The sequence below is a fragment of the Vigna unguiculata genome, chromosome 4 (genome assembly GCF_004118075.2).
Source record: "Vigna unguiculata cultivar IT97K-499-35 chromosome 4, ASM411807v1, whole genome shotgun sequence".
Lineage (NCBI taxonomy): Eukaryota > Viridiplantae > Streptophyta > Magnoliopsida > Fabales > Fabaceae > Vigna > Vigna unguiculata.
The window spans coordinates 34,969,044-34,973,697 of NC_040282.1; the positions used below are offsets into that span (position 1 = coordinate 34,969,044).

Consider the following 4,654-nt stretch of genomic DNA (forward strand, 5'->3'; position numbering starts at 1 on the left):
AATTGGTTAACTTTTAACTTATAAAAGCAAAATTTGATGGCTCCACAACAAATTAGAACCTACCATTCAAGTTTTGAACATTTAATTTTTATAACAACAATCTGCAAGTGTAGGTTTGATATATGTTTTTTACTCGACCAGATTGAATTGAAATCTATTTTTTTATTGTTATCTACTTAAAAACTAAGAAAACAAACTACTAGAGATATTACCAAAACACCTCAATCTGATTAAACGTAAGATTTATGGTTTTCTTTGTTTCATAAATCTATTTTTTCTAATTTGTTGCTCTTGACTTTTTTTGGTCCTTTTTTTTTCTTCTTCTTCAGGAACTATGAGTGATGTTGATGCTGGAATATGTTGTTACCGTTTCAATTGTGCTATTATTAAATGGTAATATTTATAGTTTTGTTTGTTTTTAAAATCCAATTTTTTAATATGTTGTTCTTGACTTTTTGGGCACTTCTTTTTCTTCTTCCTCAAGGACGTTTGCCACTACTATTTTTAAAGGTAATATGTTGTTTAGCTTTTAGATTCTTTGAGAATATCACAAATACATTATATAAATACTTAAGCATATCAATTGTGTTGGATTTTTTTATAGTCTGCTTCTTTATGTAGTTGGATAAGAAGAACTAATAAGCCAGTCTAATAAAAATGTAAGATTTTTCTTTCACTTTCTCTTTCTTGAATGTTGGTTCCTTCTTTGTGCTTGATTTTCTCTAATTTTAATGCTTGAAATCTTCTAGAACAAAGAAGAGGTTTTGAACCCAGAAAAAGAAATATTGTGAAACAAAAGTTACCCAAAAACATGTAAGTTTCTATTCTCAATCTTAAGCTTTTACTCTCAATCTTTAGTCCAAGTATTTCTTCGACATTATACCATAATAATGGCAATGCTTCAGTTTTCTATGTTACCTTTCTAATTCTTCATTTTCTTTCTCATCTTCTTTTCTTTGGTGGGTTCTATAAAACAACACTGTGTAAATTAAGATCGAAAGGGCCAATTTGTAGTTAAAGGTAAATATTTCCCTATGACCATCAAGAGGTAAAGTTTTTTCATCCTGAAAGTAATAGTTTACATATACATTATACTTTTTGGTATTTTCTAATGGTTGATTCAGTTCCATTCCCAGGTTAAAGATTATATTAATATTTTTAGTCTGAGGATTTGTGTTTGGTTGTTTTTTGGTGTTGGGTTTTTGAAAGATGGGCATGACTAATAAACTCACTCTTGCTTAAGATGCACATAATTCATTAAAAACTGCTTGAGACATGGATGCTATATTGGTGGTCATGAAGTTGATCAAACCATTTAGTAGAAAGTTGGATATCATTGTGTTTAAACTTTGGTAGGACAATTGTTGACGATACAAATTATCTCATCTATGCATTTTTATGGTATGAAAAATGTTGCTTTGGTTATGTACCAACAAATAGTTGGCACAAACGCACACTTAATTGAAATTAAATTAATTGTTCTGTCCACCATTATTTGTATGCACATAACTTTCTTTAATGTGGAATATATAACCATTTTTCTCTGACCACTTTTATCTTTCGTAGTTTTTCAATCTTTTTTCTTGCTGGAAAAGTTGTGGTGGTTGGTGGCTGTAGATTGGGAAATGATCCAAATGGAGGTAACTAAACATGTTCAATTCTCCTGGAAGTGAAAAAGTATTTGGTGCATGACAATTCTATGTTAGAAGGGTTTTGGGAGCAAATGAAAAATCATAGCAGTGATGTTAATGACTTGTGCGGAAGGGATGTAGAATCTGAACTGATGAAAAATGAAGATGATGACGACATTGTTGATATTCCGTAACTGTAGATGATGATAAATGTGTGTAGACAATGGACTGAAGATGAATAGCATTTTAGTAGTTGTTGATTATGAGAAAGTGAAACAGTAATATATGGAAAGGATAATTTTTGTTTTTGCATCCTAAATACTTCTCTTTATTGGTTTATTTTAAGTATTTTTGTTTCGATTATTAGATTTTAACAATTTATATGAGTGCTTGCTAATGAGTGCATTTCAGAAACTTGGCTAAGACCTTTTTATAAGATGCAAGAGGTGAGAAATGAAATGAAGTATTTATATTTAAAAGATTTTGTAAGGGTTAAGGAAAGTTTTCCCACTGTGTTTGTTTGTTTTCAAAATATAAAGTTGGGTGAGTAATTGAAGGACTTGAAATATGGTGGACTGTAGTATCATAGATTTTTCCCCGCAGCTTCAATGGAGTTCCAACATGATTTACATCATTATTATTATTACTATAATCATTATTTGTATTTTATTATTATTACTAATATAATTATGATTATTTTTGTTATTATTATAAACATTGAAATTAGAATTAACCTTATTAATATTGTTATTAGTAATAAACTAATATGTTTAAATTATTCCTATATCATTAATTGTACATAGTCTTAGAGATATTAGGAGACGTGTCAAGAAGGCAACATAGCCAAAGTTATATAGATAATGTTGATAGTTAAATTAGGATAACATATTTGATTCTATTTAAATTTTTATTTTCATATTTATAAATTTGTAAGTAAATTTAATATTTAAAATTTAATTTTTGTTACAATATTTTTTATTAAAATTTAATAATAAATTATATAAAATTATAGTCTCAAATAAAATATCATTATCAAATTATATTTCATTTATTATCACATGAAATATTTGTTAAAGTAAAAAATAAACAATAAAAGAATCATGACAAAATACGCTAAACTCATGATAGAGAAAAACAAAAATAAAAAAACTTATACTTTATTCAAGATTAACTTATTATAATAATTTTTTTCACAGCAAAATATGACAGATTTTTGACTTGCTAATATGCAAACACCTGGGTCATTCCTCCCTAATAATCCAAAACACAATTCATTTATCAGAGAAATTTTAACAAAACAAAAATGAGTCATACTCAAGCCAAATTCCCTTAAATCCCACACGCTCTCAACATGTTTGTTTCGGTGCATATAATTTGCATTCATGAATTCATCATAAATTCGACCCATCAATCCTGATCATGTAACTGTGGGTGCATTCTTGAAGGCATGCACTAAAGTTGGCTAGGAGTTTTTTTTCTCCTATATCACTATTTTTACTATACTTTCCTATGAATATGTTATATTAAAGTGTTGTTTTCATTATACTTTAGTGTGGATCTATTTAATTTAAAAAATATTTTATAGAGCATGCATAATGAAATATACGAATTTGGATTGAAGGTCTAATTATAGCACAATAAAGTGTATTTCAATTACGTATTAACAGTTTTCTATTAAGAAAAGTGACAAAGTCTCATGTTTTCCAAAATTATCATATTTTCCCACATTCTAAGTAATAATTATAGCTAAAAAATAATAGATATGGATGTAAAAGATTTTTCTTTTACGGGATAAAAATTAACCAACGAAATTTTTCTAACATTTTATTGACCAGAGAAATTTTCTTAGGATCATTTGCACAGCCTTTAGGTGGTACAAAGGAGTTAACTTTAATTTATTTAATCTAATCATAAAATATTATATAGATCATATAAATTATACTTTTAAAAATAATTTCATAGGTTAAGACATATAATTAAATTACAAGTTATATACACGTATGTGTGTACACAACTAACATTCATTCTTTGATTATATATTAATAAAAAAATATCATACTATTTATAATTATATTAATTTTCTTAATATAATTTTAAATAATAATAATAACGTACATATACATATGTCTCAATACCAACCACTACTTATTATTAGTTGTATTCTATGATGTACCGATTCTTTAATTTGGGATGTCCGGCAGGTATACGTGTCTGACACATATTCATGTTCGACATGTATCCGTATCTGATACTTTAAGATACTTTATTAATACTTATCATGTCATTTACAAAGTCATAATACACTATAAGAAAATCTTTGAATAATGACCAATTTTAGTGACAAAAAATAATTAGTCACTATAGTGATCAATTTATGTACCAATTTATAAACTAAACACTACTGGCAACTAAAATAGTTCAATAAATTATAATTGGTCTCTAAATTGATAAATAAAATAATTTTTATTATAAATTAGTTTCTAAATTGGTCACTAACATTAGCTACCAAGGTTTTGACTACTAAAATAATTGGTTTCTAATTAGAAAATTGGCCTCTAACATCTTTTTTGTTACTAAAATTGATCATTATTTAAAAGTTTTCTTGTAGTAGTGATATTTTTATGATGATAATAATTTATTACTAAGAATACTTTTGATTAGTTATTTAATTGTTTTCATACCATTATTCTTTTTTACTGGATCCATAATATTATTATTATTAGTATTAGTGTTAATATTAGTATTAATCAATATTCAGTATTATTATTACTTTTATTATTAATATTAATGTTATTAATAATATTACTATTATTTTGTATTAGTATTATAATAATTATAATTATCATTATCGTGGTTGTTATTCTTTTTATTATTATTTTGTTCAAGATTCTTAAAATATCTTATGTTTATATTTTATATTGAAAAGTGTAAACTCCACCTCAACTTTTTATATGGTTTAACTAAACATCACTAATCAATATTACAATTTAAAGCAAATAAATTTACATCTAAATATTATTAAA

At 25.7% G+C, this 4,654-nt stretch overlaps 1 long non-coding RNA gene across 1 annotated transcript; it reads left to right on the plus strand.

Annotated features, from left to right (window-relative positions):
- The first annotated feature begins 460 nt into the window (after positions 1 to 460).
- LOC114181028 lies at positions 461 to 1,001 on the plus strand. The gene is made up of 3 exons (XR_003603729.1): positions 461 to 510; positions 622 to 659; positions 750 to 1,001. It is a non-coding gene; the product is annotated as an uncharacterized LOC114181028 (long non-coding RNA).
- Positions 1,002 to 4,654: the final 3,653 nt, after the last annotated feature.